At 37.9% G+C, this 12,377-nt stretch overlaps 1 protein-coding gene across 3 annotated transcripts in view; it reads left to right on the plus strand.

The window, feature by feature from the left end:
* Positions 1–12,377, plus strand: part of LOC124390770 — a 134,863-nt gene that overhangs the window by 107,455 nt on the left and 15,031 nt on the right. The gene's annotated exons all lie outside the window — the stretch shown is intronic.

A 12,377-nucleotide genomic window follows, 5' to 3' on the forward strand; every position in this document is an offset into this window, starting at 1 on the left:
TATAATATAATATAGAGGTACACAGTGAGTTAAGTAGCTAAAATATCAGTGTCTACATGTAGGTTCTGCTAACCAGAAAATGGCTAGTGGCTAATGATAGCACTATGGATTCTTCAAAGTTTTATGTCCAGCTTCAAGAATTTTTCTTAAAAGGAGAAAATCCTGACAATGTCACATATTAAGGGAGTGAATGAATGAAGGATAGAAGCAATGGAGACATTTGTTAAAGTATACTAAAATAAGTAGAACTGTATGGGGTCTTACAAACGTAAACTATGTAATTACATTAATTAATTAATCAAATTAATTTGTGTCAATTTAATTGATTACCCAATTGAATCAAAATAGTAAAGTGTTTTTCATTAATTTTATTAATTCTACTTTTAACATTTTATAAAATATTTAATATTATTGAACAAAGCAGGCATTTGATGTAAAATTGTTTTCAAAATGTAAACTGTTGTTCACAAATGTTAATAATAATAAACTACAATAATATAAAACGACAAGCAATTATGTTTATATATATATATATATATATATATATATATATATATATATATATATATATATATATATATATATATATATAATAGACTAAAATCCTGTGGTACTAGAAAGACATTGTGCATAAATATGGCTATTTATTGTATTATTTAACATACTACAATGTCAATAGTAAAGAAACTAAAATTTGTGCTAATTATAGACATATGGATAAACCAAATAATGAATAAAAAACAATTTACATGTTGAAGCTGAATAGAAAGTTCCAGTATTTACATCTTGAAAGTAAAAATAGAAAAATATGTAGCTTGTTTGGGAGCATAACCATTTTATTATTATTTCTTATCAGTTTATGTCGATATATTATTTAGTCATGGATTTAAGTCAACACAGGTGTATTTTGTTAACATTTTTACACCAATTTATCATTTGTAATAATTTTGTACTTTAACATTACTTATAATATATAAATGCTGCAGTTCAGTGTTTAATAATGTTAACAAAAGCGGTAAATAATGTAAGTTCATGGAACATTTCTGTAAATTGTTTCCCACAATATTATTGAAAAGGTTTAGCAACATTAACTAAGCCCAGCTACCGAAATAAAGCAAGGCTAGCCATCTATGTATTCAGCTTATATTACAGTAACATCCCTTTTTCAGTAAGTAGCTAGCTTCCCAGTTATCTAGCTACAGTTACATTAATTATTGTATTGTGCAATTAAAACTTGATGCCTGGTTTAATAGCAAGCAACATGGCACAAAGGATTACATTGTGTAATTATAACCATGATCCTAGTTTGCTACTAAACCAGATAATAAAATGTGGTAGCCAGGAGTTGGGTTGTGTTAGGTAAATTCTTGTAGTAATGTTTTTTATTCAAGTGTGAACTTGGTTGATCTGTTAGTCAGCAGATCATTTTGTCCTTGTAAGGACAAGAAAGCAGCCTTTTGCAATAATTTGTTTTATACTTAAATAAAAAAAAAAAAGTCTGAATGTGGCAAAAAGTTTTTTGTTCCCTGAGGTTAAGGTAAGGGTGAGATGTTGGTGTAGGAATAGAATTAATTAGCTACATTAATAATCATGTCAAAGGAAGGTCCTTGTATAAGGCATGTGTGTGTGTGTGTGTGTGTGTGTGTGTGTGTGTGTGTGTGTGTGTGCGCTCATGCGTGCACATGTGATTCTAGGCTTTTCAAAATGTTTTTTTTTAACAATCTCTTGACCGTGTGCGTGTGTGTGTGCATGTATTTTTGTGTGCTTGTGTGCTGTATTCATTACAGACCCCTGCTGCTTGAAGTATTTGCTAAAGTTTGATTAAGTTGAGCTGAATTTCATTAGATTTCAATAAACACCCTTTCCTCTCAACGGCTCAGTTTACCTCGCTGCTTTCGCCATTGCAATCACCAAAGCAATGAGCCAACCACAAGGAAACGAAAGCACTTTGAAATACACACCCCGCAGACCCTCTGTGTGTGTAAGTGTATGTATGCATGTGAGAAAAAGAGAGAGGGAGAGAGAGAAAGAGAGAGAGAGAGAGGGGGGGGGGGGATGGTGTGAGTGTGAGTATGATTATGATTTTAAAAGCATCAAATGTCTAGGCTTCATATTTATACAATAATTCTTTGTCCAAAACGGAACAGATATTAATTTTCCTTCCAGGAATACACGTCACACTCACAGACAAGTCATTACAGCCACATCGCCACCAGAAATATGAGTCGCTATTTCTGCCAGTTGTGAAAGGTGTGTGCGCTATTGACATAATCAATGAGGGGTAAAATTAAAAGCTGTATTGATCTCCCTTTATTTTTTTCTTTCCTATTTCAACCTCTGTGATTCTGTGGCACCAATTTTCATGCATAACAATTTCTTCTGCATTTTCCAGTGTAATGTGGCATTTGAAATAGAAATTTAACCTACTACGTGATTGAGATGTCATTATTCGGGCAAGCGTGCTGTTTACAGGATATTATGAGGTGTGTGGTGTGAAGCAAAGGTTCAGAAGAGCTCAATAGCAGGCAACAAGATATACATTTGAAATCAGTAGGCAGCATTGGAAGACTGAAGGAAGCATAAAAATGTGGTCTAGTAAGAGAGCAGCAAAGTCTATATAAATGTACATGGCCGACTGTGTGAACACCAGACCTAAATGCACTTGCTGAACATCCTATTCCAAATTTAGTCTCTGCTTCACTGGGATAATAGACTCCGTTCTTCTAGGAAGGCATTCCACTTCTGTAGATGTTGGTATTTGTGCTCATTCAGCCACAAGACTATGAGTAAGTTTGGACACTAATGTTAAGCTAGAAAGTCTGGTGCATAATTAGTGTTCCAATTCATCCCAATGGTATTCATCTATACAAAACCAACATTCCAAACGATGACCTTTTCCTTACAGTGTAGAAAAGAACCATGTCGAGAAGGCTGTAAAAAGTTATCTTAAATGTAAAAACATTAAGATAAATTGATCTGCTCACTTCACAGATGTGTTTTAAAGAGCAAGGGAAGCAGTGTTACACTGTGGAAAAAAGTAAAAAAAAAAAAAAATTCCTCTAATACTTTTCCCATGTGGCCATGCATGGACACTCTGTTTAATGAGAATTGTGCTGAGGTAATGAGGGGACAAGGGCTATATTAAGATTCCCATATTAGGCAGTTAACCGGCTCAATGCTCTGAGTAAGATAGAAGTTCTCATGAGTGTGTCAGGTCTTATACAAGGTTTAGAGATTTCCTTTCTGTTGGAAAGAAGGTTCAAATCACCACAAAATAGACTGTAGTTACCATCCCTAGTCAAAAATGATAAAAACCGGAGCCAAACTGAAACTCTGGTAGAATGATTACAAAAGGATATCATTCATTGTACACATCAGTCAACTAATATATACATTTGTAGTGTTCACTGTCTTCTTTGAGCCAAAGCTTATCAAATGAACTGAGGCAAATTGGAAAATTGTTTTTGGTCAGACCAGTTTGAAATTTCAATTTTTTGGGGGGAAATCCTTCAGACTAAGGAGTAAAAGGATCATCTGTTGTTATCAGTGCTCAATTCAAATGCCTGCATCTCTGATGGTATCGAGGTGCATTAGTGCATATGGAATGAGCAGCTTGCACATCTGGAAAGGCACAATCAATGCTAAAAGGTATATACAGGTTTAGCGCAACATACTGTATGCTACAATCCAAATGACAAGTTTTTTTCAGGGAAGGATTATATCTCATATTTTAGCAAAAGAATGCTGATAGATTTCCGGATGCTGCCATTCAGCTGGATGGGCTAGCCTCATTTCGTTTTGACAGAAATGCAGCTCTATAAAGTAAGGCTCATAGCATCGGCCTATATGTTTACAGCAAATATGGAATTGTGCAAGCACTCCATTTTGACCTTATTTTCACCCACTGCTAATCACTGGTGAAGTTTGTGATTGTCAGATGCAAACCATTTTATTTACCCTAGGAATTCACCACCGTTATAGTACTCTGAGTGTACATTCCACCTACTGCTAAAGCTAAGGAGGCACTCTGTGTACTCTACGGACTATAATTTATCTGCAGAACACCCTGACAGAGTTATTTGTTTCCAAATATTTCAACCATGCAAATCTCAGGACTGTGCTCCCGAAATTCCAACAGCATGTGGACTTTGGAACAAAAGGGGAAAACACTCTACATGTTGTACACAAACATTCCTGGTGCATACCAGATAAAGCCTCACCCTTACCTCAGTTCCTCAGACCGCATCTCTGTTATGTTAATCCTAGCATACACTCCACTCATCAGGCATTCTAAATTAGTTCTGAAGCAGACAAAAAATCCTGGCTAGCAGAAGCCTCTCTCCGGGATTGTTTTAAATATACTGACTGGGACATGTTCAGGGAGGTTGCAACCAATGATGACTACACCAACTTGGAGGAGTAAACATTATCAGTGACCAAGTACATCAGCATGTCCATTGATGTCACTGTCCCAAAGAACATCAGCTTATGCCCCAATCAGAAACCTTGGATAACTGCGGAGGTGTGAGCGACAAGGCGGCCCTATGAAAACCAATGGCCAAACTGTGCTGGGCCATCAGAGAGGGGAACTACAGGACATCATTATCTGTCTGCAAAAGTGATGGCTCCCTTCCAGATGTACTGAACAGCTTATTTATTACTGAACAGCTTCTTTATTAACAGTACTGAGCAGTTGCTTTATTCAAAGCTCATAAAAATGCCTTCTTTTGCTTTGTCTCTCCATGGCTAATGTTAGGAAAGTTCAAAGCAGAGTTAACATCTCTCTAAGCAGTGCCCTTCCGGGTCGGTGGCCATTTTGCTGTTTTTCCCACACCTCCCGGTGTTGAAGGACACCCAAGACTTTATCTTGGGGCCAGATTATTTTACCACCTCCCTAGGCACTGAGATTATTCTTGCCACCCCGCCTGCACCTGCACCTGCTCCTGATCCTGTTCCTGTTCCTGACCCCTATTCTGCTCTGCTTCTGGTTTGGACTCTGGACTGGTTTTCGGTTTTTGTTTTTGCTTTGCCTATGTTGCTCTGTTTGCAGCCTCTCTGAATCTTGGACTGTTTTTGGTTTTGTCTATGCACCGCCCTGTTTGCCTGTGTTTCAGGCTCTGGACTGTTTTTTTGAACTGTTTTTTTTCCTTGCCCCATTGCTCAGTGTCCTGCATTTAGGTACTCACTTACCCAGTCTTCACTCACCCAGACTCACCTGCAAGATCCCTGACAGAATAATCTGACCTTGCATCGTGTCCCACCCCACTGATAACTACCATGACCCCATGTCAAAGGAGTCATCTGTGTTTTGCCTCAACAGCTACTTTCCCATTGCACTCACTCCTATCATCATGAAGCACTTTAAGAGGCTCAGCATGTTGTTGCCCCACTTACTGGACCCACTGCAGTTTGCATATCTCCACCACACTCCACCTAGCCCCTATTCACGTGGAAAATGAGGACTCATACATATGAATGCTGTTCATAGACTTCAGTTCAGCATTCAACACTATTATTCATCAACATCTAATTGGGAAGCTGTTGGGCCGGAGCACCTCCCTCTGTAACTGGACCTTAGGCAGTCTGGCTCATGAACAGCACCTCCAACACAATCCCACTAAGCACTCGGGCACCACAGGGCTGTGTGCTCAGTCCACTGCTTTTCACATTGCTGACTCATGAGCAATGCACAGGATGAACCACTATCAGATTTGCCAACATCACGACCATGATCGGTCTCATCCGCAAGAATGAAGAGTCAGCATACAGCGATGAAGTTCCATTCAGTTCAATTAACTGTATATTTATTAATTTGTATAGCATTTTTAACAATGAATATTGTCTTAAAGCAGCTTTACACAGATAATGTGGTGAAAAATAATGAATAAGAATGTTCTTTTTAAGTGGAAGTTTGTCTATATTAAATATCCTTATTGTTGTATAAACGTTAAGGACATTGTGCAGTTGGAGACTCTGGCAAGACTCACTATGGCAGCATAACTAAAAGGGAGAACCAGGAGGAAACACAAACATTAGGGATCTCTGGGGTAAGAGATGGCCCACCACACCACCATCAAGAAACCTGAGTGAATGCGTGGAAGTAAGGGGACTACAGCATAAAATATCCCACTTCACCGAACACTCTATATCTGTGATTCGTCCAGATCTGCTCCCTTACCTACGAAAAATCTAACGATAAAAGGCTTGACTAAATTTTTTTTTTTTTTTTTTGCCTCGACTTAAACACTAAGACTGTGCCTGAGTCCCCAACACTAATTGGAAGGCTGTTCCATAACTGTTGGACTTTAAAAGAGAAAGATCTGTCCCCAGCTGTAGTCTTCATTATTTGAGGTACCAACAAATAGCCTGCAGCTTTTGGTAGATGAAGGCAGGGGGATCATAATGGTACAGAAGTTAACTCATATATTGTGGCGTGAGACCATTAAGTGCTTTCTACGTTAGTGAGTAGTATTTTATAATCAATGCAAAATTTTAATTGGGAGCCAGTGTAGACTGATTAAAACACGGTTGATGTGTCATATTTTCTAGATCTAGTAAGGACTCTGCTGAATTCTGAAGTAACTGAAGCTTATTTATGCACTTACCCTGTCACTAAAGCATTACAGTAGTCTAATCTAGATGTAACAATAGCATGAACTAGTTTTTCTGCAACTGAAACATCAGATTTCTAATTTTAGCAATTTTTCTAAGTTGAAAGAAGGCAATCCTGGTAATGTTATTCAAATGAGCATCAAAGGACAGACTAGGGTCAATAATTACACCAAGGTCTTTAACTGCTGTAACACTAAAACAGAAACACTATCCAGAGAAGCTACATAATCTAACAGTTTACTTCTAGCTGCATGTGGTCCTAGTAAAAGTACTTCCATCTTATCTGAGTTGAGCAGAAGGATATAAAGCATTCACTGTCTAATGTTCTTTGCACACTCAACATTTTTAAGCTGATCCCTCTCATCTGGCTTTGCTGAAACATCCAACTGTGTATCATTAGCATAGCAATAGATGCAAATACCATGTTTATGAATAGGTTCACCCAGAGGCAGCATATATAAAGAGAAAAGCAGTGGGTCTAAGACAGGTCCTTGCGGAACACCAAACTTTACCTCAGAGTGTGGAGAACTCACTATTTACATAAACAAACTGATAGCAATCAGTCAGATAAGATCTAAGCCAGGAGAGAGCTGTTCTTTTTATTCCAACAACATTCTCTAGTCTAGCAAGAAAGATAGTATGATCAATGCTGTCAAAAGTTGCACTAAGGTTGAGCAAAACAAGTAAGGAGACAAAACCCTGATCAGAGGCCAATCACAGGTCATTTACCACATTTACATTTACAGGGACCAGCAGTAGCAGGTTAATGGTTCTGGGATTTGAAGCTATGACCTTCTGATCCAGAGTCTAATGCCTTAACCAATAAGCTACAACTTTCCCCAGTTTAACTAGCACAGTCTCTGTACTCTGATGAGGCCTAAATCCTGACTCATACATTTAACATTTTTTATTCCTAAGTAGATGTGATCATAACTGCTGCGCTACAAACTTTAAAATCTAAAATCTTGGAGATAAAGGCGAGGTTTGATATTTGCCTATAGTTGGACAGCTGACAAGGGTCAAAGACAGGTTTCTTAAATAAATAGGTTGATAACTACTAGTTTGAAGGATTTAGGTACACAGCCATTACTGTTAAAAGAGATTAATTGAAAAATAATACGGTTCTTTTTAAATTATCTTTTCGAATAAACTTGTAGGCAAGGGATCAAAAATACAGGTTGATGTTTTTGATGTGGAAATAAATTAAATTAATTCATTCTCTTGAATAGGAGTAAAACTTTGTAATTGAGTGCTATCTACAGGGTTACTTATAAAATAGTTTTGATTTATATTAATCGTCTGGATTTTTTGCGTGATGTTATCAACTTTATTATTGAAAAAGTTCTGAAATCATTACTACCTATTGATTGTGTGCATGTTAGTGCAGTGCTTTTATTTCCTGTTATTTCTGCTACTGTACTGAATAAAAATCTAGAATTATGTTTGTTATTTTCTATGAGGGTAAAGAAATATGCGTATCTGCTATAGCAGCACTAAGAGCTTTTCTATAAATCGGGAGGTTCTCCTTCCGTGCTATTTGAAATGCTGTCAATTTGTTTTTGACGCCATTTACTTTCTAATTTCAGAGTGGTCTTTTATAAGGAGCGTGTATGATCATTTTACCACAGTGCTTTTTTTTCTCCATGAACATTTTGTTTTTAAGGGGAGCTACATCATCTAGCGTGTAACGGAACATTGATTCTAGACATTCAGTGGCCCAGTTGAGCTCTGTGGGGTCAGACTAAGACTTTTTAAGAATTTTTGCATTTTGATTTCTCTCAGGAGACAGACACAGTCTGAATTTGGTGGACCCTGAGTGACAACCCCGTGCAGTAAGCAGATGTTCAGTTGCCTGTTTGTCTGCTCCCTACTTGGCTCTGGACAGTCACTGGTTAACTAGTGCTGTTCTGAGACTATGACCTATACTACAAGAAATGAGAGCAGCACCATCCCGAGTGGGATGTTTACTGTCCCACCTTAACAGGCCAGCCTTGCCCGCAAAATTGCTCTAATTATCTCTGAAGCCCACATTGTTTTCGGAGCACCACTCGGACATCCAGCAGTTCAGCGACCAGAACCTGCTGTAAGCTGCATCACAACGGGTGCTTCACTGAGAAGTGCAAACCTGATGAGCTCCTCTAATGCTAGGATCTTCTCCTTTAGAGAGCTAACTAACTCACACTTCACACAAATAAAATTATCGGTAGTGACAGAGAAAGACTGACTATACATGTCACACTTCACCCACTGAATGAGCTGGATGATAGCCATATCAGAGAAATTACGTACCATAATGTGTTTACTGTAGTGTTTGTTCGCAGTTTCAAACACACACTGCTTTAAAACAGGGAATAAAGCGATCCTCCAAAATAAAAGAAAAAAGAGAAACTGAGCCGACGCAAAGTAGAGAATACAGGATCTTAAAACAATAATTTTATATTATCTAAGGGATATGAGCTAGAGAAAACTGTAAAAATGTAATCCCCGACATAAACACAAAATTTGCAGCAAACAAATCTGCTACACGGTTTAACAACACCACCTGTCCAGCACCAAAGTGTCAGCAGTCCAGCACCAAAGTGTCATCAGCCAGCAACTGAAGTGCAGGTTAACAGACTGGTGCAAAGCATTCTCCTATTGCACTAAATGTTGCACATGTATACTTTATGTAGTTAGTTTTGAGATTTGTGGTTTTGTGTTCTTTTTTGTTAATTTATGTTGTCTTACTGTATGTAGCACCTTAGTCCTGGGTGAATGTTGTTTCCTTTCACTGGGTATTGCACTGTGTATGACTGGAATATAGGACTAAATTGTTTTCTTGAGGACTTAAGTAATTAGAATACAAAAAATATTTATTGGGGCAAATCATTTGCCTCAATGCGTCATTTAGACCTTTTAACTACACACATAGCATTTTTTAACTACACAGAGAGCAGTGTTTCCCCACGGACCATTATTACTGACGCACCACCTGCTAAACTCTGGAGCACTCTGGACATGTAACCACAAAATGCGCTGTAGAATGAAAAAAATGAAGGAACAGGGAGATAACAGCAGGGGCGAGGAGAAGATTCAGTTTGCCTAATTCGACATACCCCCCTGTCCATTCCAACTTTTTTAGCCAATCAACCCGCATCCCCACTCTTTATTGCCAGAAATCTGTGCACATTAAAAATAAAATAGGCTACAATCAGTAGAATTGCATAGTATCAGACTAAGCCTCTGAGCCCTGGAGAGAACAATCGGCTATGTAGGAGATGGATTAAGACAGATGAAGAAAAAGAGCCTTTTTCATACAAAACAGCTTCAAACTTCATCCCCACAACATGGTTACCAGTGGATGCACCAGAAATGTTGGATGTTTAGGAGAATTCTTCTTCTTCTTCTTTAGGCTTCTCCCATTAGGGGTCACCACAGCACATCATCCATCTCCATACCCCTCTGTCCTCTCCATCTGCCTCTTTCAACCCAACTACCTGCATGTCTTTCCGCACCACATCCATAAACCTCCTCCTTGGTCTTCCTCTTTTCCTCCTTCCTGGTGGCTCCATCCTCAGTATTCTTCTACCGATATACACCATGTCCCTCCTCTGCACATGTCCAAACCATCCCAATCTCGCCTCCCTCACCTTGTCTCCAAAACGTCCTACATGTGCTGTCCCTCTAATAAACTAATTTCTAATCCTCATCACTCCTAATGAAAACCTCAACATCTTCAGCTCTGCTACCTCCAGCTTCACCTCCGGTCTTTTACTCAATGCCATGGTCTCTAATCCATACAACATCGCAGGTCTCACCACAGTCCTATAAACTTTCCCTTTCACTCTCGCAGATACCGTTCTCTCACAAATCACTCCTGCCACTCTTCTACACCCACTCCACCCTGCCTGCACTCCTTTCTTCAATTCTCTAACACACTCTCAATTACTTTGCACTGTTGACCCGGGGTACCTGAACTCCTCCACCTTCTCCTCTCCTTCTCCCTGCAACCGCACCACTCCACTGCCCTCCCTTTTATTCACACACATGTACTCTGTCTTACTCCTACTGACGTTCATTCCTCTTATCTTCAGCGCATATCTCCACCTCTCTTCTCCACCTGCTCCATACTCTCACGGATGTTTATGAGAAATAAATCTGTGGAAAAAAAAGTCAGAATTATGAGAAATAAACTTTTGCAAGAAATTAGGCAAACCTTTTTTTTATGTGGTGGAAACAAGCTTCCATGGGATTCAGGCCAAAAAAACCGAAATAAAGGTTTCAAAGTTTGGGATCATTGTGACCTGCCGCTCACTCGGACTGTCTACAGAAAATGCGAATCATTCGTCACGCTGAAAACAACCGGGCATGAAATAACACACTATACCTGTGTTCTGAGCTGCACTGCATCGGGAGAAAAGTGTCACCGATGGTGATTTTTAAACACACGACGATGCCAAAAGAAAAACTCCCGAGAGAAATTGTTGTGAAAGGAAGGAGGAAGACAGTGAACAATGACTTTCTTAGAAGGCTATTGTTTAGATACAAGCCGTGTAACAGACACTGTCTTTCATTGAAGCCTGTGTAAAGTTCATTAGTTTAAATGTAGACACCTGCGGCTTACAGACAGGTGCGGCATATTTATGTTCAAAATAAAAATCTTTGTCAAATTCAGTGGGTGTGGCTTATATCTGGATGCGCTTAATAGTCCGGAATTTGGTACCTGGGCCTTCAGTGGGGACTTACTCGACTTAATCCATCCCTCATAATACAACCACTGTCACATCGCGATTATAGAAACCATCAATACTATGCAAAAACGCAATATAACAACGCGCAGCATTACAGAAAGAGAGAGTTACAGAAATATATAATACATAACTTACCACTTAACTGTTCTACTTATTTCATCATACTTTAACAAACCTCTTTATTCCTTCCATCCTTTATTCGTTCACTGCCTTAATATATGGAATTTACATAATTTTCTCCTTTTAAGTGAAATTCTTAAAGCAAACGCAGATTAATATCACTAGATTGTCCTAAAAATCGGAAGTTAAGCGGTACTAAACCGAAAGCCCTGTGCCGAACAATTTCGGTATTAACACGTGTACAGTTTATATATTAAAATACGTAAAATTTTATATCCTAATTTAGGATAATAAATGTAGTGGAGGTGGACATTTTAAAGGCAGACTAACAGGTTTTTGAGGGTCAGAATTCTAGCTGATAGACAGGTGTTCAAATACTTATTTGCAGCTGTATCATACAAATAAATAGTTTAAAAATCATATATTGTGATTTCTGGATTTTGTTTTTAGATTATGTCTCTCACAGTGGACATGTCATCGAAGGTGCATGTCCACTGTGAGAGACATAATCTAAAAAACAAAATCCAGAAATCACAATATATGATTTTTAAACTATTTATTTGTATGATACAGCTGCAAATAAGTATTTGAACACCTGTCTATCAGCTAGAATGTTGAATGTATATATATATATATATATATATATATATATATATATATATATATATATATATATATATATATATAAAAAATTAGGCCGTTTTTAAACATGCGCATGTTCCTTTTGTTTATGTACAACATAAACTATATAACTAGTACAACTAGTGGACAGTGAATGTTATTTTGCACGTTTGCATACAAATATTTATACATTTTGTAATATACTTTTTTATTTTTAATACATCATTATGAGAGCAGTTATATTGCTTGATTTTTTTTCCCTGTGAACAGTTTTTTTTTGTTGTTGTTTTTTAA

The sequence above is a fragment of the Silurus meridionalis genome, chromosome 1 (assembly GCF_014805685.1).
Source record: "Silurus meridionalis isolate SWU-2019-XX chromosome 1, ASM1480568v1, whole genome shotgun sequence".
Classification (NCBI taxonomy): Eukaryota; Metazoa; Chordata; class Actinopteri; order Siluriformes; family Siluridae; genus Silurus; species Silurus meridionalis.